The 24101-nt window shown below is 38.0% G+C and overlaps 1 long non-coding RNA gene across 1 annotated transcript in view; it reads right to left on the reverse strand.

Annotated features, from left to right (window-relative positions):
• Positions 1-3333: 3333 nt before the first annotated feature.
• Positions 3334-24101, reverse strand: part of LOC115294396 — a 117454-nt gene continuing 96686 nt past the window's right edge. The window contains exon 6 of the long non-coding RNA XR_003909869.1: positions 3334-3415. This is a non-coding gene — a long non-coding RNA (uncharacterized LOC115294396). The remainder of the gene's footprint in view (positions 3416-24101) is intronic.

The raw sequence follows: 24101 nt of genomic DNA on the forward strand, positions 1-24101 counted from the left end.
TTCTCAGTCAATTGGGGTGGGTTGTATTCCAAAAAATCGTAATTCATCCATTCTCTGTACAGAAATACTGCTCTACAATTTTAGAATTCTTTTAGAAGGGAAATATGCATAGGATACTACAAAAATACCTTTTTCAGGTATCTTAGGAATTTACTGGAAAATTCAGATATGCTAAAAAAAAAGGTTGGGAATTCTATAATTCTGTTTAAACACAAATACACATTTAGATAATATAAAAGTCTTGATTCCTCCATTTTCTTCATCTTAACTTCCAATGAGAAGCTCATACATATCTCAGACTCCACCCACTTCTCTTTAACCCCACTTTGCCACTCTGCAGGGCAGGAACTATGCCTTCTCCCCTACATCTCTCTGGTGCTCCCCTATCTCGTCTTCCCTCCCTCATTTCTCGCTCTAATCTCAATTTTATACATGGCAGCTGGTGTGATCTTTCTAAAATGCATGTCACTTCTCTCCTTAAAACCCTAAGGGGCAGCCGTTTCCCTCAGCTAAAACTCCCAAGACCTTAGCAGGGCACATGAAGCCTTCCTGGTGAGCTCCTCTATGCTTCTCTCTCAAACCTCATCCACAGCCACTCACCCCTCCCACCCGCTGCCCCCAGAACAAATGACTCTCCAGTTAGAATAAGCCGCCTTACTCTCTCAGGCACACCATTCTTGCTAGCACACGCCTTTCCTCCATCTGGAGCACTCTTTCTTCTTCGTCATCTGGTTAACTCCTACACATCTTTGAGGTCTAGGCTGGAGTCATTACTTTACAAAAAAAAATTAAAATAAATAACCCTTTCCAGATTTCCTAAGTTTGGATTAGGTCCTTTCTTACAAATGAAAATAGTAATCTACATTTCATTTATTCTCTGAAGAAATGTCTGGTGAGTACCTACTATTTAAAGACACTGGGATTCAGTAATACAGAAAACACCCAAGCTCCCCAAGAACTTCTATCATAATGGAGTAGGCAGAAAATTTAAACATAAGGAATAGATATTAACAGTAATATCTTATAGTAATAAGTGCCCTGGAGAAAATAGCAATTAGAATGAGGGAAATAGGATGTGGTGAATTGAGATGTGAGGTTTTCTGACAGATGTCAGGGGAGGTTCAAGAGAAGACGGCATTTGAACAGAGACTCGGAAGAAACGAAGGCATGAGCCAAGTGGGTTTTGAGGAAGGGATGCCGCACGCAATGGAAAGAGCAGATGACTTGGCTCAGGCGGTGAAGGGCTTAGTGGCCCAGGTCACTGGGAAAATCGGGGCAGGGCAGATCATTCCAGGCCGTGGAAGCACGACGAGGCCTTTAGAAGCCTCACTCCATGAGCTGCAAAGCCAACGGAAGCCATGAGGGGAGCACGTGAGGGCCACCTGTCCTAACCTGTGTGGTACGAGTAGAGCACAGAGGCAGCCACAGAAGCAAGGAGACTTGCTGGCCTAGTGCAACACACAGCATGAGAGCGGATGGCAGTATAGACTGGACTCCAAGTAGCAAGGAGCATCAGATTTTAGATATATTTTGAAGGTAGGACTAACAGAATTTACTAACAGAGGGGAAGTGATAGATGAAAATCAAGGAGGTCTCCAAGTTTTTTATCTGAGTAACTAGATGAGCAGAATTCCTGTTACTAAAATGAGGAATGGTACAAAAGAAGGAGGGAGCATGGGAAAAGCAGCAGATTAACTAGCTAGCATACCCTACAGTCATTCGAGTGATCACACCAATTATGCAGGTGCATAAACAAATCTGTACTTTAAGGGAAAGGGGGAAGGATTCGGGATGTAGTTATTCATTGGTGAGTCATTGACACCTTAGGTAAAATTACTAGGGCAGGAGTGACCAAAGAAAACAGATCAAGCCCAGGGACCAAGGTCCTCATTTGGGAAGATGGAGAGAAACTAGCAAAAGAAACTGACAATACAAGAGTGGTGAAATAAATATAAACAGAGAGTGATATTCTGAAAGCTAATGAAGAAAAGTGTTTTTCTAAGTAGGAGAGCTCAATCGCTGTGCCAAATGAACTTGACAGGTCAAGTAAGGAAACACTAAGAAGTAACCACCTCATTTGGCAACATGGAGAACATTGCTGATACTTAGATACTGTGATGGAAACATAGGGTCAAAACACGATTAGATAGAATTTCGGAAAAAACAGGAGGGGAAGTGGAGTCTCTGAGTATTGAACAAATTTTCCAAATAATTCTCCTATAGGAGAGCCACAGAGATAAGGAGCATGACTGGGGGAAAAAATGGGGGCTCAATTTTTAAGTAAGAGACTTATTTGTGTGCTAACTGGGATAAATAAATTACTATTGGGTTGTAACATGATCATTTACAATATTTACCAAACAGCTAACTAATTTCCAACATTTTCTGGTATGCCAAAAATGCAAAATATTCCATAATCAACCTTCAATGGCATAAGCGTTCATTTGCAAAACAATAGTAAATCAAAGAACAAAGAGACCACCAACCTAGGAGTTATTTCAAACCCTTGTTATCTGTATGATTAACAGAAGGGTTAAACAGTTCATTTTCAAATATTAAAGGCAATATATTCACAGATTTCACTTCTGCTACAATTCTCTTCAAAGCTGAAAGAAGAACAGATTCAGTGTATTTGTCTTCCATAGTGATGTTTTTATTATCTACATCAATAACTAAGGGAGAGAAAGAGATCAATGGACAAAGAGAACAGAGATGAATATTTGTTTATCTTTGGTTGTATAATGTTTTATTCTTTCACGTGATTTCTTAGTGATTAAGTTAATATTTTGATAGAGCAGTACAAATGTTTCTCTGAGAGCCCATACACTGCCTCTTGGAGGACGAGGGTGAGAAGTAACCAGGGGCATCTGGGACTGGGAATGGCTCAGATAAAAGAACTACAGAATGCCAACCAGAACCGAACAATTACTGTTACCAAGTATCTAGTATCCGCTCCTTGCTGTGGTTGGTGTCTGTTCTTTTCACAGAGCCTCTGACTGCATATTACCATCCTCATCTCAAAACTAAGGAAAGTGATACTTGGAGAGAACAGATAGCGTAACAAATGCCTCCAATTTAATAAAACACAGAGCTGGAGATTCAAAATCAGGACTGCTCAGTTCGAGAACATACCTCCTTCCAACATGCCACAGTGCTTCTCTACTACCAATTTTCCACAATTAAGTAGGTCAAATCTATGTGTAATTCTGAAAGACTCTCTCCCTTCATATTTTTCCCTTCTACCCATAGTTCCCTAAAAAATATTCCACCATGATCACAGATAAATACTAAATATACCAGCCTCTAATAATAAGTACCTGCCTTCTCCATCTCCATTGCCTTGAAGTGTACAGCCTAAAGGCAACTTTACCTCAGGCTTGATCCGCACCAAACCGGGATGCCTCAGAAGAATAGACTGTATAAATTAGAGTTCTTATTACTATGCTATGTATTTTATGTTTATTCTGAAATTATCTTTCTTGCATAATTGCATTCTGAGAAAATGTAAATGTTAAACATTATTAAGCATCACATTGCTGTTACAGCAGAAGACATTTTTTGATACTAGTGACAATGAGAGAAGTTTGGGAAGTGGGAAAAGGAAGGTCTGAGTGGAGTCTTTTATAGGCATATAAAATTTAAATGACAGAGCCCTTTATAATCCTGCCAGAATGTAAATTCTTGAGTGTATGAAAGACTAAAAGCTTCGTCTGTATAAAACTGACAAAATACATCAGATTTTAATTGGCAGTAGGGTGATAATGGAAAGGAGATGTGGCTTAATTGGAGTCTCCGTGAAAGGACAGAGCTTAGTAGTGTCATTTTAATTACTTCTAGCCATTAATCCTACAATCATCTATTACTTTCTCCATATATTACAACAGGAAGCACTCCCTGCTGCAAATGCTATGATATTTAAAAAGCAAACGCCCAGTGAAAACACAAAGACCCAGACTAGATTCATTGCCTCAGCGACTGCTCTGAAGAACCATAAACTGACTTTTAAATCATGAATGGTCAGGATGGAGAATGTGGCTGCCTTAATTATTAACAATACACAGTCTTGATTCAGACAACCATTGTATCATCACTCAAAGCTGTTGCATTAATTAATTAAGTAGCTAATGTGATGCTTAAGATGTTTCCCTTTAAAAAGACTCTTTGATTATTCCCCCAGTTTTGACAAGGCCGGATGAAACATATCACTGAAAATATCACTGAAAACACACTACAATAATGGCCACTTGTAGTGATTGCCTAAGTGACAGGTTTTCCCAAAATTGTAAGTACTATCAGTAAAAGACTTGGTCGTGAGCCTCTGTTAACCATTTCATATATAGACACAATAATTAGTTTTCCTCTCCTTTTCATTTTTCAAGGACCCACAGACTCAATAGTTTTATTCTTTTAATTGTTAGTGCATGTAACTACATAGGCTGTGTAAAATTTCCACACTCACTAATCTGAGTAAGAAAATAATCCACCCTGCAGTTCACACATTTATCTAATCTCAGGATTCCTATTTTATGTACTTATTTTTCAAAAGCTTACTTTCAATTTACAAACACCTAAATTTACACATTTAGTCATTTTTAAAGGTAAATTCACCCAATCAGTATTTTATCTCCAACATAATTTCTAAGCATTATGCTATAAACTTAAAATCAATAAAGGAAGCATTATCATACTGACCGGTTAATTCCAAAAAATATATTTTAGTGGGAGTTGAATGTAGCCTCAAAATTGTAACTACCTTAATTTTTCAAGCTCCCTCTCATTCTTTCTGTTCTTTTTGTAGATGTCTACACTGCAGCAAGACTCTTACATTAAATTAAAACTAATGTTTACTACATTGCGTAGAGTTTTCTGACTTTTCCAAGGGCTTCCCAAGCAAACTGTATTCCAATATCTTCGCACTGTAGTAGATTACCAAATATAAATTGTTGATGGTCATTTGAGAGTCTTTTGGGATGGAAGGCACACACATTGAATTAAAAACACACCTATCTAAATAAAACTATCCTTAAATATTAATGTTGTCTGTGAACTCTACTCTTAGGGGGAAAATATTAGGAATTTAATATTTTTAATATTATCTAATTAATTAACTTTTAATAACCAAATTCCAAGATATGTGTTGGTATAATTACAAATTCAACCTAATTTCCTACATGTGCGGTCTCCTAGCATAAGAACAAATACCTAGACATGAACTTTACATGCTGAAAAATCTTCACAGGAGGCAAAAGTGAGTTATACTCAAGGAATCAAAGCATAAAAATGAAATCATCCTACAGAAATTTTCTACCACCAGGATTGAAGACAAGGGAGAGATTTCTGGCCAGCCAAGCACAACTAGAGATTAGAGTACTAATTAGGGGTGTTGTTGTGGAGTCAGTAATTCAAGCTTAAGTTGTAAACTCCCTCCGGCAGCAAGCTCTTCATATAGGATATAACTCGCTCTGCCTCACAGAACGGCGTTGGGGGTTAAATGGGATAAAGGTACAGCACCTACAAGTTTACAGCATACAATAAATTTTCAATAAATGTTATAGATTTATAATGATTTTTATAAAATTGTCCTTTATTCAAATGATTCATTCTGCATGCATCCTGACTACTGTGATCCATACAAAATTCTTAGAATTCACACTTCTGGAAATATTAACCCATAACATTATAATGCCTTTATACATTCCAAATTTAGCTTACAAACACTGGAAATAAAATACTTTTCCTATCCTCTGGCTCCAATTCTGTTCCCAGATACAGCTAATATACACTTGACACTTGAATAACACAGGTTTGAAGTGCAGAAATTCACTTACATGTTACTTTTTTTTGATAAATACAGTACCTACAATGTATTTTCTCTTCTTCTTTATGATTTTCTTAACATTTTCACTAGCTTACTTGCTTGTAAGAATACAGCATATAACACATGTAACATACAAAATACGTATGTATGGTCTCAGGAAGGCTTCCAGGCAACAGCAGGCTACTAAAAGTTTGCTTCAGGGGAAGTCAGAATTTGTACATGCATTTTTTTACTCCACAGGGGCTGGAACTCCTAACCCCCAGGTTGTTCAAAGGTCATCTGTGATGACAGTTTCCAAATATTTTTCTGGGCTCTTAATTATCTTTAAGTGCTCTCTAGGCCATGGTTTGCTGCACAAATAAGGTGCAAATATGAGAATGTTAGATTATATGCATTGGGCATATATTTTCATAGTTTGACTTTTTCTAATCTTTAATCATTTGTATTCTCTTTACTGTAGCATAGGTAAAGTAATCTAACTGATCATGAGAAAAAGTTGACTGGGCAGGGGTATGGAGAAAGACTAAGAAAAGGTCAGACTGTATTAACTATAACATATATACAAATGGATGCATATTATAAAGTAAAAGCCAAACTCTAAGAACCAGAAACCTTGTAAATAGAGGATGTGCCTGTGAAAGCCACAGAAGCTCACTCCAACGCACTTCATCAGACATTTAATAAACACTCAACTGTTCCATTAGTACCAGGACAATGAACAGGGAGAAAATAGAGCATCAAGGAGTACCCACTCCCACGAAATAAAATTACCAGCATAAAGTTGACAATTAAAAGATAAAATACTGCAGCACACAGCTGCATGAAATAGATTATTGTATGGCCTGGAACATTCACTCTATGAAAGTAGGCTGAATGCTGGTGACTTGAATTTTCAGTCTCTTCGGTAAAAGAGACTGGCTTGTGAGAATACTTTTTAAAAATCCCAAACTACAAGTGCTTAAAGAGCAGAGAACAACCTCAGTGTCTCCCCTTATTCTATCAAACGGGGGAAATTACATTTGAAGTTCAAAGTAGTTCTCATTTTAAATGCATAGCCTAAACTATATGCAAGTTTGCTTTTAGAGAAATGCAGTATCTGTTTCACTTAGTTTCAATTAGTTATATAATACAGTATTTGTTCTAGACAAAGGGAATGAGTCTCTTTGACCATCTACTTTTCATTCTTTCCCTTCAAGGTTAAGTTCAAATATGTAACGTTATGGGCCCCAGAACCCCATGGTTCTAACATAACTAGGAAAGAGAAATATTGAGAAGCTATACCAGTATTTCTTAAAGTTAAAAAATATTCTTAAATACTGGATTCACGTAGAGTTTCATGAATTATGACAGATAAAGCAAATGATGGAAAAGCATTTCTCAATGTCAGCAAGTCGTTTTTTAGGGGTGTTTGATAAATGGGTTGAACTAGGCAGTTCTAAAGTATTATAAATTAGGGAATTGTAACCAATCTCTTCTAAAACCTCTTTATGTTGTATGCACAGGGCTGACATGCCCAAACTCTTGACAGTTAGTAAAATAACCACAAATAGTTTTAAATCTCTTACCTCTAAAAGAGCAAAGTGACCCTCACAAGGCTTATATAGGCAGGTAAAAATAAAATAAAAAGCAAACTGATTATCCTTCAAAATGCATTGTCCTTCAGCCCATTGGTATTAAATAATAAATTCAGGCATTGCTGCATTTAATAAGTAATTTCTTAGTAACTAACAAGATCAAAGCCAAAATATTCCACAATGTTTTGTTACTAAAAAGCAACCAAGAAGAAAAACATTTACTGACTATTCAAGATAATTTAAATAAAATAAGAAAAAGTAATTTTCAAAGCACTAAAATTTGCTCAGAGATCATGTTTTTTCCTGTCTTTTTTTTTTTTTTTTAGTTTATTTATTTTGAGAGAGGGAAAGAGCATGAGCAGGGGAGGGGTAAAAAGAGAGGGAGAGAGAGGATCCCAAGCAGGCTCGGCACTGTTAGTATGGAGCCCAACACAGGGCTTGATCCCACAAACTGTGAGATCACGACCTGAGCTGAAACCAAGAGTCAGATGCTTACCTGACTCAGCCACCCAGTATTTTCCTGTCTTACAAGAACTACCTCCTACTACAGCCTCCCTGTCTCTTACATTGGAATGGCCCGGGATGTCAGCTGATTTCCCATCCACTGATCAGCTATTTGCCTTATTTGGGACCAAGAGGAGGTCTGTTTCCATGAATGAAAAGCAGTTACTTCTTCACTTCTTGTGGGGCTTATTTATTCTTTAAGGCTCCACTCAAAGTGCCATCTCCTCCACTGAGGCCTTTGCAAATTTCCTTCTTGCCTCCAGGCCCAGAGCATAAAACCTGATTTAATACCTTCTCTGTGAATCCATAGCACCTGACTCATGAGGATCTTCAGGCACATGAAGGATGTCCTTGTATAAAGACCTTGTGTAAACTATTTTTGACCTTTCTAAATGGAGGGGATGAAAACTGGGCATGACAATGTCACCAACTTATCTGCTTTGAGTTGCACAAAATTTGAGCCAAGGTAGCTTATGGATTGGATGGGTCAGTGAGAGAGGAAGACACGGACAAATCTTTTTTTTTTTTTGGTCCCTAGCTAGAACATTTCTTGAGCATGAACTTGGTGCCTGATGATGAGCTAGCCATTTTATGTCTGTTAGCAACTTGAACTTGAAAATAATCTTATGTGTTAGATATCATACTACACATTTTCCTGAGTTAAAAATTTGCTTTGCTTAACCCAGTGGTGACTGTGGGTTGCTGATCCAATGAGTTACAGTATAAATCACAGTAAGTGACAGCTGATATGCAGTATGACGTAGCAGGGTAAAATTTTGAAAAATGTAATTTTGAAAGCGAACAAGCTTAGATTTTAGTCTCAATTCTTTTGCTAATGAGCCAAGAAACTTGAGACAAGGCTTACAACCCACTCAGCCTCAGCTCCAGTTGTCCTGTGGGGACAATAATGACACCAACCTCCTCACGAGGTCTTTGTAGGGCATCAAATTCTGGAGACACTAGTGACACAACACAAGTAATATAATGTCAAGTGCATCTTCTTGAATGTAAACTGTTTTCTTCTTATAAAATTTTAAGGGAAAAGTTGTTATCCTAAAGCATGATCTTTTAAACATGTGGTGTATAAAGTTATTGAAGACAGGCCTTCTTTCTTACTAATTCTTACTCCATAATCTCCTTCTCACTTCTTAAGCCAAATGTAAAATTGTCTCTCAGCATTAAAAGGAAGATGGGCGAGAGCAGGATGGAATAGAAGGCCCGTATATCCCCTTAGAGATACAGAAAGGGATGAATTTATTTCAACTGATTTTATGGTGTTTTCTTAAGCTTCAATTTCATGTAGGGTTCAGTCCTTTGCTTAGAAGAAGAAGAAGGATTCCTCAGTAATCCAGAAGTTCGTGCTCTCAGAACTGCATTCCCTGCGTGCAAGTAGAAACAGAAAGCAGCCCCGAAAAGAGTTAGCTGGGCTCCCGATGCAGTGACGTCACCAATGTCCCCCACAGTCGTAAATACGAGGACACATCAGAGGCTGCCACCATGCCACAGGATTACTGTACCACCAAGGAAACCACAAAGTTTCACCCGGGTGATTAAAATGTGCTGGTGTGACCACGGGAAAACCATGAAAACACTCCCTGGGAAGCCTGATTGTTACCAAGAGCTCCTGAACGATGCCCTTCCAGCAGCTCAGCGCTCTGAACTGACAGTAGGGGAACTGGGTGGCTCCTCTCCTCCCCGGTTCCCCTACCTCCTATTTCACTAAGATTTTCTGGGTAATAATGAGATCATCTAGGTTGTATATCTAAGGTTTCTTTAAAAAGAAGCTATAAAATTGCATTATTATCATTAAAAGATACCGTGAAGCATATTAAAAGTTGAGAATTTAAATTGAGCAAGAACTGATTTCAACTGGGCAATGCCAAACCGACAGTGGTCAGGGGCACTCTGCCGATGGCTGCTAGAGAAAAACTTTCATAGAGAAAAGACTGAAGCAAAGTAAGAAAATTGGTTGGCGGCAGCTTAAAGCCTAGCCGTCTGTTCATGACTGGCCGGCTGTCCTTAGATTTTGATTTCATAACCGTGAGGTATTTATAGGCTGGTTTTGCTTTCCTGTCCAAGATGCCATGATATGAGCACCACATCAGTTGAACAAGGTTCCTTGTTCAATTAAACACTATTTAAAATATGTTTGTATTCTCTAGTTATATTAGATGAAACTCAAATTAATTTTTTTAATGTTTATTTATTTTTGAGACAGAGAAAGACAGACTGTGAGCAGGGGAGGGGCAGGGAGAAGGAGACAGAATCTGAAAAAGGATCCAGGCTGTCAGTGCAGAGCCCCACATGGGGCTCGAACTCACAAACCATGAGATCGTGACCTGAGCCAAAGTCAGACACTTAACCGACTGAGCCACTCAGGCGCCCCTAGACCCAAGTTAATTTTAACACATAAAAATGTGTAGGTTTCATGATAAATTAATGCATTATTATCATTACTTTCATAATGATATTTATCAGTACTTTCAAGAAACAGGGAAACGTAATACCTAATAAAGAATGATGGACTTAACAGGTCTTGCTCTTTCTTTGTAATAGTAACAGAAATATTTTTATGAAGAAGATAGTTGAATTTATTCACTTTTATATCTGTTTAATCATGGGCAGAGTCTTCTTCCACTCTCCACTGTTAAGGATTCATTTCTCCAAGCTCTCTTTGAAACATAAACCATGATTGGGCTAAACCCTTTTCCCTGCAATTATCTGCAATATCCAAGTCAAAGTTATTCAACAGTGATCACATTAATTATGTCTGTCTGTTAAATTATTCCCACAAGTCCTATAGACATTCTTTGAAATGGAGCATTCATTCTGTATTCATGCATATTTCATTATGTTACAGAACATTATTAAGAAAAGCAATAATAAGGATAGATTTTTATGATAAATAACCTAATATTCATAGTCCTTCCTTTCTGCTTGCTCAGTCATACTCATTTTCATAATGCTATGTGTTAGAGAACAGAAAAACTACTGCTCATCCAGACTGCTGCTCTACTACTTTTGCCACATTTTACTGCTAAGGTTTCCCATAAGAAAGCTATAATGATGTTGACTGCTTAAAAATACTATTATTTAGTTATTTATAGCATAGAATTAGATTATAAAGAAATCTAAAAATGACAAATTGAGTCCATTTTTGGAGCATTTTAGATGCATGATGTTTCCTGTATATTTTTTCAATGGCAGCAATAGCAAAAAATATATATATACACATATAATAATGGATGATAATAGATATATGTGTGCATGTTTGTTTATTTATTTACATATCCATGTGCTCTTAAAATTTTTTTTATTTTTTATTTATTTTTGAGAGACAAAGACAGCTTGAGCAGGGGAGGGTCAAAGAGAGAGGGAGACAAAGAATTCGAAGCTGGTTCCAGGCTCTGAGCTGTGCACACCAAGCCCAACTCGGGGCTTGAACCCACAAACCATGAGATCATGACCTGAGCCAAAGCCGGCTCAACCGACTGAGCCTCCCAGGCGCCCCTCCATGTGCTCTTAGATGCTTCAGCCAAGCTTACTAGAAATGAAGATATGGGAGAATTTTCATTCATTTAACCAGTGCTCAGTTAACTCTTAGTATGTGCCAAGCATTATTCCAGGTCCAGGAAGAGGGATCATAAAACTGGAGACTATGACAATGAGAGTGCTGGCTATTACAAAAATTCCTGTATCAGTGATGAATAAATCAGCCAGAAAGACCCTTCATGTGTCCTGTGACCATAAGCAAGATGAGAGGCATTCACAAAAGCCAGGATGCTCTAAGAAGGATGTACCAACTGTATATTCTAATTATTGATTATAAAACTACGAGCTACCTGAGAGCAAGGACTAGGTTACTGTCTTAGCATTTCTGGTGTCTTCATGGTGCCTACATACATAGAAACGTGTTTTGAAATGTTAGCTAAGCTGCAAGATAGACTCATTGGGAAATAAAAGACAGTGTGCTTTACTTTATATATAATCCCAGAAATAATCCTCGCAATAATATATGCTGAAGTGCTTATATTTATAAAGCTTATTATCTAAGCCTCTCTTTGAAAGCAAATATAGACAACAGAGGTTGGAAACATACACTTTGATATAACATTACAATAAAAAAAATAAAAGATGAGTTTGTTATCATAACCATAAAGGTAATAGATTCATTTCTTCATCCCTCTTAATGGGAAAGAGAGGAAGGAGAACAGAAGGAAGAAGTGGTATTTTCATTGCTGGCATGGCCTTAGGCACCCTGTATAATGTGCCAAAGTAACTAGAGGTCAGACGCTGTTAAAGACACACAGCATAAACCACTGTAGAGCCGTCCATCAGCCCGAGCGCTTGGAGACCAGAGAACCTTCTGAAGAACCATATACAATATCTTTGATCTCAAACTTTATGGTGAAAAAATCCTTGGCCACATTAATGCCATTGCTTTTTGTCAGTGTTTTGGTGTAATCATGATGGATTTTCTTAAGACGTACACCTTTCATGTTCAGGAGCAAATAGCCTAAGATATGATTAATGCTTTGGACTAAATTGGATTTTTTCCCATACAGGAAAACAGTCATCAGGCAGACAAACAGCCACATTACCACTCATAAGAGAGTTGCTTTTTCAAAGAATCAGCACAAAATAAAATATTGACAACCCAGCACAGTGTCATTTATATGGGGGGTTAGAAAGTAGCTGCATCAGCCTAAGCCATGCGGCTCTACCATCATACTCCCACTATTTGGGATGAAGTCTGACCATGAGAGCAGGACAGGAGAGGCATGAGCTCTAGAGGATGGGCAGGACTCCTGGAGACCCTCGGGTCTGTCTCGGAGACCCGCATTTAACATCCAGTCCCCATATTTACAGTAGAGTTGTCTCCGGTGAACTGTTTCCTAGTAATTCTATCAAACTACTGAACTACGCAAACAAGAAAACAATCAACTTTCAGATGCTTCATTCAAACTTAAATGTAAGACAAATAAATCAAGTGACTTTGGCAATGGACATTTGCAGGAATCTTCACACGATCCTGGGACTTCAGCTTTAGAATATACGTCACAAGACCTTTAGATTTCACGCTCATCCAAAGGGAAACAAACCGTCTGAGATCAGTGGTTCTCAAACTCTAATGCCTCAGAATCAGCCAGAGGGTTTGCTAAACCCAAGAGGGCTGAGCCCAGCCCCGGGCTTTCCGGTTCAGTACGTCTGGAGAGGAGCTGGGAAACGTGCGTTTCTAAAAGGATCTCCGGAGAGACTGGGGATGCTGGGCTGGGGGTCACTCCTGGAGACCCCCTGCCCTAGATGACAATTTTAGTCTTTGACTACCTGTAGTGGTAAGGCATCACTAACTCAGTTCAACAAATAGTTGTCTCTGACTGGCAATGTACACAAATAATGGGGAAAAAATACTGATATTGAAGAGCTTCAGTTTAGTGGGAAAAACGGATATACAAAGGATTTCTATATAGTAAGACAGACACAGACACAAGGTGCATGAGAATAGAAAGAAGCGTCATCTGCCCTAACCAGGGTTCACGACGGCTCCCTGGAGGACATGTCGCATGAACATGGCTTTGAACAGGAAAGCTGGGGAGAGAACTCCAGCAGGAGGAAAGATGTGTAGAAATAGCTAGGTGCACAAAGTTTATAAATATGCAATTTTATATTATAATTACAATCAAATACAAGTTGTACTGAGTTGGCTATCATAATTATAAAGGATCTATGTGCATTTTCTTTATTCCTTTTAATAGTATTAAAAATAGCAAATATGTCACAGCATTCTACATCTTTCTGTTATCCCTATCTATGCCTATTAAGTATCTTATTAGAAAAATTATTTGATTATGAGGATGAACTTACCAGACATAAAGAACACCCACTGTATTAATACCCCAATGGCCTAGAAGATTCCCTTCTACTCAAAGGGACATGAAAGTTGTTTTTACGTTGCTTTCTCAAAGTGAGGCAAAAGTGTTTCACCTTGTTTTTATTTTTTTATTTTTTTAATAGTTTATTGTCAAATTGGTTTCCATATAACACCCAGTGCTTCTCCCCACAAGTGCCCCCCACCATGGCCATCACCCCCTCTCTCCCTCCCCCTCCCCCTTCAGTCCATGGTTCATTTTCAGTATTCAGTAGTCTCTCATGATTTGGTCCCTCTCTCTCCCCAGCACCTTGTTTTTAAATGAAAACAAAATGAAAGTTACAAAGGCAAGTAGTCACTGCCTTCCCATGGGCATCTTTAAGAAGAGGTAATTTTGGCTACGAAGGTACCCAGGGGCACTTAGAAGTAATGAGGGGTAGAGTACCCTGTCTGTGCATGCTCTCACCAGGTAGAAAGCCTACACTGGGAAGTAAGTGACAGAATCCTACTGTCCTCAGCACCTTCCCTCAGGCTGCCTCCTGCCAGCCTGGAACCCCAGGGAAAGGCAAAAAGAGCCTCTTGATCTATGAATTTCAACATCACGGCGGAATTTGGTGTGACAGAAACAAAAGAACAGAGAACTACTAAATGAGTGAGATGTTCTCAGGGCCTGAGGCTGAGCAATGGTCAACCCAATTTATTCAAAACTGAGCATGATGGAAGGACCAGGGAAAAACTTGCAACGCACGCAATTCGGTGCTGAGTAAGAAGACTAGATCTGGCACATTACACAGTTCCATTTATATGAAGTTCAAAAATAGATGTAACAGAGCTACAGACGTAGACATCAGAGTAATGTGCCATCTTTGGGAAAGAAAAAGGGGCCGTGATTGGGAGGGGCAGCAGAAGCTTCTGGGGTGTAGCAACATTCTAGTCCTTTCCATGCATGGTGGCTGCATGACAGTTATCCTTGTGATGATTCACCACACCACAAATATTTCTGTATACTTTTTCTACATGTGGGCTATATCTCAGAAGAAAAGAGTTTTTAAAATTAAAGACGACTTGTGTAAACTTCTCTACCTTTTCCTTGGTCAGAAGCTTTGCTCCTAAGTACACATAGGAACTTCAGCTCTTATAACCCACCCAAACCTGGGCCACAATGCGTATTATATTTTGGATGGATGATTCATTCTCCAGGAAAACAGAAAACTATTGTTTCAATTCAGATAAGACACGGTTAGGGCCAGAACTGAGGCAAAGATGTGGGGATAGTGAAATAGGAAAAATTGAGGGGAGTTTTCTAAACAGCCCAAGTAGAATTTAGTGACCAATTAATAAGAGGTTAGGGTAAGATTTTCAAACAACTTCAAGATTTCAGACTTGAGGACCATGTGGCTGGTGAAGCTTTCGCCTCACCAGGGAAAATCTGGGATGCCCGCTCTCTTTTTAAGGTCATATTACCTGCTAAGCTAGAAATGTGCATAAAGGTCAAATCTCCTTTTTCAACAGAAGATTCTGGTTTTTTTCTGTGCTCCTGCCTTAGCTGGGGGCAAAAAAAATGATCACTGTCTATACACAACTTGCAAATGCGTTAGCAATGCCTAGGGAGTATTCACAGGAAAGTTTGCTTTGTTTTGTTTTTTACTCCAATGTAGTCCAGATTGAGGTGCTGGCGCTGGGACATGAGACGAATCCAAATATGAGACTAAGGAAAAACAGATCAGAGTTGGCCACAGATCAAAGGGGGAGACAGAAAGAGGCAGTGAACAAAAAGCAGCCCTGACATTGGACATGAGGTCCCTCCCCCTAAAATTATTGTTCTGCCTGAAGCTCTACTATCAGATATCCACTCTATGCTTAAGAATATCCTTCCCCCTGATGTTTTCTTTCAAAGTTCACATTTTCGTGAGAGTAATGTAATGAGACTATCATGACTTTCATATTTCATGGGGAAAAAAACAGGATGAATATATACAAAAATTTGAGGAAAATACAATTAATTTTAATATTATCTTTAGCATAATGCCAGAGGTATAGCAAGTGCTAACGTTCGTCTCCAGCCCAAAGGTGGACATTAGCAATCACAACAATTTTATAATGGTCAACTCTTTTAATTTTTTGGCAGCATCATTTGAATGATCGACTGCCATGCTTCTGAGATTATCTGAGCAATCTCAGATGGGAACGCCAATCACCGGCTAAATTCCTATTCATTAAAATCTGTAAAAAAAAAAAACAAAACCTCATAGCTAATTGGGAATAACTATTGAAAAGTCACATTGGGTCAACGTAAAGATAACAAACACCAAACTAGGTTGTGCACTGGCAAACTGAAATATATTGGCAAATTCTCTACAGGAATCTTGGATTCCTACAGAAGCAAAGTAAGCTATATACAGTACCAAAATCTTCAAGACTAGCAGTGGTTCTAAAACCTTGCTGAACATAGAAGCACCTGGGGAGCCTTTGAAACTCCTGAAGCTAAGTAACGGCTGATACCCATTAAGTTGGAATGTCTGGGGGGTTGGAACTAGGCATCACTATTCTTTTTAAGACACCCAACTGATTCTAATGTGAGCAAAATTTGGGAACCACTGGAGTAAGCATGCAGTTTTATATGCACCACATCTGCTTAGAAAACATGAGAAGCTGTTCATTAAAAGTTTCGTTTGGGAAGGGACTGGGAGTAATTCCTAGATCCCTCCCTGCCGCTGGTCCATGAGCACTATCGTCCTTATCCTACTTCCTTGACAATCCAGCAGTATGTGACTTTGGGGAGAGAACATAAGCACAGGGAAATATCAGAGAGTTTGCCATTACACAGCATTAGGAGGACGTAAGTATTACAACTCTGATTCCCTTACTATCTCATCCACAGATCGGGACTCTGTGGTCAACACCTGTATGGTATTTACCTCCATGTTGCCTCGTCTCTACCGAGGCAGCCAGACCAAGGTCAAAATAAGGAGCACTGGGCTCCTAAGTCCTGCCTGTGAATTCAGCCTGGGCTCTAAGTAGGAAAAGAGACACAATTAAGAGTAAGTAAAATGAGTCGTTTCTTCCCCCTTGCTAACATCTCAAGGGCTTACTTTCCCCTCCGGTCCATAATTTTCTCAGGATCATGAGCTGCCCTTGGGGCTTCTGTTATCTTCCACTGTGCCATGGAATGCTTTATTTTGTTCTAACTACAGCTGGCAGGGGCTTCCCTGGAGAGGAACAGTGAGATTCTCATTTTTTCATTTCTGGGAATATCTTCCTCAGTTAACGATTTAGCATTAAAATGCACGTCTCTCGTGTGTGTTCACTCCCTTTGACCTTTAAAATAAAATTTTACCTATAGGCTATAGTGTTGCCCCACTCATCTATCCGAGGTGGTATCAGAGATTTAAGCAAACTCATCCCACCCTCAGAAAGTTGAAGAGTTGATGAGTAAATAGTAGGCATCTGTGTCAAGCAGACACAGGTACACACTGTGCTCTATGGAAACAACTGAGTAAGATAAAACCACCCACATTTTTAATAATGTAAAAATCCCACACTATTTACATTGCCAAGCAGCATGTTCCATCTGTACCAGGCATTGGAAGAAAGGCCATGGCACACACAGTAAGATTAGGAAGAGTTTCTCTCTGGAGATGACAGTAAATCCCTCTCACACTACAGATGATACCACTACTCCTACACCTGACTTAAGGAAAGTTTCTGTTGTGACCTCAGCTTTATCACTAAGTCCAGGGAATTCTTCTGAATGTCTCCCTACGTAAACTGGTGATGGCTCTTACTCCTTACATTAAAGCCTGAAAATTTTACCTGGAACTCAATTACTTTGCTAACTTACATGGCCAGACTCAAAACTGGTCAACAATCACATGGATATCGAACCCACGAAATGGATGTTGCATTAACGCCTAAAAACTCAGATGTCCTCTTGATGTCTCTACTCTTTAAATAGTGAAAGATCCCTAACACCATGCTGTTTCCACAAGGAAAATAACATGCTGGTTAAAGATGGATGTCTAAAAATACTTTAAAAACCACAAATGAAAGTTATTGGAGATGTCCAACATGGATAGTTTTATAACTATACTTCACATTCTATCTCAGTTAAAGTCACAAAAGTTGCATTATTCTAAAAAAAAACTTTATATTTGTTGAAATAGTAATAAATGTATAGATGACTGTCTTTATATACACTGATAAGCGTATTATTTTCTGGCTATAACAAGTGAATCAAATATAACTACCAAGTACAAAAGATGTTTATTGCTGGGTGCCTGGGTGGGTCGTTGGTTGGGCCTCCAACTTTGGCTCAGGTCCTGATCTCCCTGTGTGGGTTCAAGTCCTGCAATGGGCTCTGTGCTGACAGCTCAGAGCCTGGAACCTGCTTCTAATTCTGTGTCTCTCTCTTTCTCTGCCCCTCCCCCTCTCATGCTCTGTCTCTCTCTGTATCAAAAATAAATAATCATTAAAAAAAATTTAATACTTTAAAAAAGATGTTTATTCCAACTAATATTCAAAATAAGCATAGTCACTCTGCTTTTGGTAGCATGGCTGATTTATGTTAAAATTGGGAGGAGGACATCTAGTTGTATCTCTGATATATAAAAAGCCTGGAAGTTGTCATTTCCACACACACACCCACACACAGCTGAACATACCAAAAATCAAAGACCTTTCTTAGATATTAGAGAAATTGAGGTCTTGGGAGAAACTGCCATGAGGAAATCTGGCAATACAAGTAAATTCAAAGAGACACAACCAAGATCTGCTCATCTAGAGAAGCCTCTGGAGCCAGTAACTGACAGAACATCTAAATGTTAAAGTCTTGCGTTGCTGGAGGAAAACCGTGGACTACTCTCAGGTAAGAAATTCTTGGGAGCTGGATTCTTGACGGCGAGGGACGGGGTGGTTACCCCCAACTTTGTGGGTCTTTCCTTTGGGAAAACCGACAGATTCTCACAATGAAGACCCGAGAAAGACCTTTTTGTGGCCCTGACAGAGAGAAGGCAAGGGCAACCACTGGGAAATACGCCCAGAGCGTAACTCCACACCAAGGCCTACTCTCCAAGGGAAAGGCCATTGCCAGAGCCTTATCTCAGCTGGAAAAAAAAAAGAATTCCTCCCACTCCATCTCCCTCTGGTCTTCCTGTCTCCCCTAAAAGAAAGAGAAGTGAACAAAGGTCGGAACTTCAATGAAGTGCACTGGAATGTTGTATTGAGGGCACGTGTGTAGAGTGCAGGCAGGTGAAGCCGTACCACTGGAGATACAAATGTGAAGGTCACAGCCCCGAGATGCAGAACTCCTAAAAGACTAAGACTTACTTAATCAGAAGATACAGAACGTTCTTCCCTCCCACAACAGTTTATTGTCATACTGGGCTCCAGGACAATATGATACAATGTGTGATAATAATAATACAATAGTAGTAGTTATAATAAAATGATACAATATGCAATATAATGATATAATAATAACAATAATAGCAGATTACAATTCAGAGTCCAGAGTGCTAACCATTACACCATGGAACCACCACTATGGATTACAATTCAGAGAGCAGCAAGGCACAGACCCTGGATGAGGAGAAATCCTTGGAAAAGCTTACGGGCGAGAGGAGAGACAAGAAGGAGACTAGAAGAATCTGAATTGTCTGGCACATACAGCTACAGAAAGTATTAAACAATAGGCCAAATCCCTGCCATATTAACAAATGTCTCCTCTTCCCAATGGCCTAGTTTCCCCAGTTCCTATTACCCTAGCCAACCAGTCTGTCTTTCAAAAAAGACTATAAGACAGGACAAAAGACAAGAGAACGCAGTCTGCAGAGCCAAAGCCCTCACCAGACTCAGAACTGTGTCAGATATGACACAATTGTTGAAATTACCACAAAGGGAATTTAAAATAACTATAATTAGGATCTTAGGTCTCTAATGTTAAAAGTGGACAGACAACATGCAAAAACATAAATAATGTAAGAAGTGAAACGAATCCTCTGAGAGAGTCAAACAGAAACGGTAAAAATCAAAAACACTGTACCAGGCATAAAAAAATGTCTTCAGGGGGCTGATCAGTAGACTCAATATAGCTGAGGAAACAATCAGTGACCTTAAGTACAGATTCACAGAAACTTCCCAAACTGAAATGAAAGACTGAAAAAGAATGAAAAAAAGAAAAAGCAGAGCATTCAAAACCTGTGGGACAATATCAAAAAATATTATACACACACAGTCGACCCTTGACCAATGTGGGGTTTATGGGCAGCTTCTCAAAAGCTTAACTATTAGTAACCTATCAGAAGCTTTAGTGATAACATAGTCAATTACCATGCATTTTGCATGTTATATTCATTATATACTATATTCTTACAATAAATTAAATTGGAGTAAAGAAAGTTTTATTAAGAAAATCTTGAGAAAAACACAGTTCTTTTTTAATGCCAATATAGTTACAACATGATGATCCAACAATTCCACACACCACCCAGTGCTCATCACAATAGTATGCGTTAATCTCCTTGACTTATTTCACCCACTCACCCCCTCTAGTAACCACCAGTTTGTCTTTGCTCATTTGTTTTCTTTCTCAAATTCCACCTATGAGTGATACCATGGTATATGTCTTTCTCTTACTTATTTCACTTAGCATGTTGTTGCTAAGGGCAAGATTTCATAGACATATATATGTGTACATATACATAGATATATATGTGTATACATATACTATACATATATATCTCATCTCGTCTTTATCCATCCATCAATGGACACTTGGGCTGCTTCCATAATTTGGCTATTGTAAGGAGTCTGCAATAAACACAGGTATGTGTGTATCTTTTTGAATTAGCGTTTTCTTATTCTTGGGATAAATATCCAGGAGTGGAATCACTGGATCAAATGGTAAATTCTATTATTAACTTTTTGAGGCATCTCCATAGTGTTTTCCACAGTAGCTGCAGCAGTCTGCATTCCCACTAAAAATGCGTCAGGGTTCCTTTTTCTCTACACCCTCACCAGTTCTTGGCAGTTCTTGTGATTTTGATTTTAAATATTTGGACAGGTGGGAAGTGTATCTCATTGTGGTTCTGATTTGCATTTCCCTGCTGATGAGTGATGTTGAGCATTTTTTCATGTGTCTATTGGCCATCTGGATGCCTTCTATGGAGAAGTGTACATTCATGTCTTCTGCCCATTTTTAATTGGGGTTTCTTTGGGGGGGGTCTTGAGTTATATAAGTTCTTTATATATTTTGGATACAAATACTTTATTGGATATGTCATTTGCAAATATCTTCTACCATTCAATAGACTGTCTTTTGGTTTTATTCATTATTTCCTTCACTGTGCAGAAACTTTTTATGTTGATGTAGCTCAATAGGCTTTGGGGTTTTGGGGTGTTTGTTTTCTGTTTGTTTGCTTTTACTTCCCTTGCCTTAGAGACATATCTAGACATTGTTGTTATGGTCGATGTCAGAGAGATTATTGCCTATGCTGTCTTCAAGGATTTTTATGATTTCAGTTCTCATATTTAGGTCTTTAATCAATTTTGAGTTCATTTTGTGTAAGTCATACAGCTTCATTCTTCTGCAAGATGTTTCCCAGTTTTCCCACCATCATCTGTTGAAAATTTGTCTTTTTCCCACTGTGTATTCATCCCTCCTTTGTCAAAGATTAATTGACCACATAATTATGGGTTTATTTCTGTTTTCTGAGTTTTCTGTTTAATTCCATTGATCTATATGTCTATTTTTATACCAGTACAAAACTGTTTTAATTATAACTGCTTTGCAATATAACTTGAAATGTGGAATTGTGTTATCTCCAGTCTTGTTTTTCTTTTTAAGACTGCTTTGGCTGCTGTTGGAGGTCTTTTGTGGTTTCATACAAATTTTAGGATTATCTGTTCTAGGTCTGTGAAGAATGCTGTTGGTATTTTGATAGGGATTGCATTAAATCTGTGGATTGCTTTGGGTAGTATGGACATTTTAACAATATCTGTTCTTCCAATCCATAAGCATGGAATGTCTTTCCAGTTCTTTGTGTTGTCCTGAATGTCTTTAATAGTGTTTTATAGTTTTCAGAGTATAGGTCTTTCACCTCTTTGATTAAGTTGATTCCTAGATATTTTATTGTATTTTATGCAATTCTAAATGGGATCTTTTCTTAAATTTCTCTTTCTGCCACTTCATTATTTAACGTATAGAAATGCAATCTAGGGATGGCTGGGTGGCTCAGTCAGTTAAGCATCTGACTTCGGCTCAGGTCATGATCTCGCAGTTCGTGGGTTCAAGCCCCACATTGGGCTTTGTGCTGACAGCTAGCTCATAGCCTAGAGCCTGTCTTCATATTCTGTGTCTCCCTCTCTCTCTGACCCTCTCTCTCTCAAAAATAAATTTTTAAAAAACATAAAAAAAGAAATGTAACCCATTTAAGTATATTGATATTGCATCCTGTAACCTGCTGAATTCATTGATCAGTCTTGTAGTTTTTTCGTGATGTCTTTTGGTCATCTGAAAAAAATGAAAGTTTTATCTCTTCCTTACCAATTTGGATATCTTCTATTTCTTTTTCTTGTCTGATTATTGTGCCTATGACTTTTTGTATTATGTTGAATCAAAGTGGTGAAATTGGATGTCCTAGTCTTGTTCCTAATTTTAGAAGAAAAGCTCTGTTTTTCACCACTATGATGTTAGCTGTGAGTTTTTCCAATATGGCTTTTATTATGTTGAGGTATGTTGCCTCTAAAACTACTTTGTTGTGCGTTTTTATTATGAATGGATGTTATACTTTATCAAATGCTTTTTCTACATCAACTGAAATGATCATATGGTTCTTATCCTTTCTGTGGTTGATGGGATGTATCATATTGATTGATTTGTGAATATGGAACCACTCTTGCATCCCAAAAATAAATCCCACTTGATTGTGGTGCATGATTTTTTTAATGTAGCATTGGATTTGGTTTGCTAATCTTTTGTTGAGAATTTTTATATATATATATGTTCATCAGGAATACTGGGCTGTAGTTCCTTTTCTTTGTAGTATCTTTATCTGGTTTTGTTATCAGGATAATGAAGACCTTGTAGGATAAATATGAAAGATTTCCTTCCTCTTCCATTTGTTTGGAATACTTTGAGAAGAACATGTATTAACTCTTCTTTAAATGGTATGATTCACCTTGAAACCATCTGGTCCTGGACTTTTGTTTGTTGAGAGTTTTTTAAAACTACTGATTCAATTTCATTGCTGGTAATCGGTCTATTCAAATTTTTTATTTCTTCTTGATTCAGTATTCTGGAGGTTATATGTTTCTAAGAACTTATCCATTTCTTCTAGGCTATCTAGTTCACTGGCATATAGTTTTGCATAATATTCTCTTAATCCTTTGTATGTCTGTGATGTCATTTGTTATTTCTCTTTCATTTCTGACTTAACTGAGGCATATCTCTCTCTCTCCCCTATCTCTCTTTGATGAATCTAGCTAAAGGTTTATCAATTTTGTTGATCTTTTCAAAGAACCAGCTCCTGGTTTCATTGATCTATTTTTTTTTAGTTTCCATTTCATTTATTTCTGATTATTTCCTTCCTCCTACTGGCTTAGGGTTTTGCTTGTTCTTCTTTTTCTGGCTCCATTATGTGTAAGGTTTCATTGTTTGAGATTTTTCTGGCTTCTTAAAGTAGGCCTATAATACTACAAACTTTCCCTTTGGAACAGATTTTGCTACATCCAAAATACATTTATAGTTCTGCAGTGTATTTATTGAAAAAACTCCATACAAGTAGACTCATACAGTTCAAACCAGTGTTGTTCAAGGATCAACTGTAATTGGAATACCAAAAAGGGAGAAAAGAGAGAACACAAAGATAACTAGAAAAATCTCCAAATATTTGGAAATTAAATAACACAACTCCAAATGACCCAGTATCAAAGAAGTTTCAAAAAATCTTAAATGTTTTCTAACTAAATGATAATAAAATCCATATACTAGAAAATATGAAAGGTATAAAACTAATAACCTAAGCTTTCACTTTAAAAAACTAGAGAAGAGGAATTTAAGCCTAAACTGAGCAGAAGGAAATAATAAAATAAAAAGATCAGAAAGCAATGAATTTGCAATCAACAAAAAAGAAAAATGAATAAAAGACATACTTTGCAAAGGTCAATAAAATTAATAAATGAATGATACCACAAATGAAAGAAGGTTCATCCCTATTGATTCCATGGAAATTAAATAAATAGTAAAATATTTGCACAACTCTATGACTACACATTTGACAATTAGGTGAAATGGACTGGTTTCTTAAAAGACACAAACTATGAAAACTCACACAAGAAA

This window comes from Suricata suricatta, chromosome 6 (genome assembly GCF_006229205.1).
Source record: "Suricata suricatta isolate VVHF042 chromosome 6, meerkat_22Aug2017_6uvM2_HiC, whole genome shotgun sequence".
NCBI classification, from domain to species: Eukaryota; Metazoa; Chordata; class Mammalia; order Carnivora; family Herpestidae; genus Suricata; species Suricata suricatta.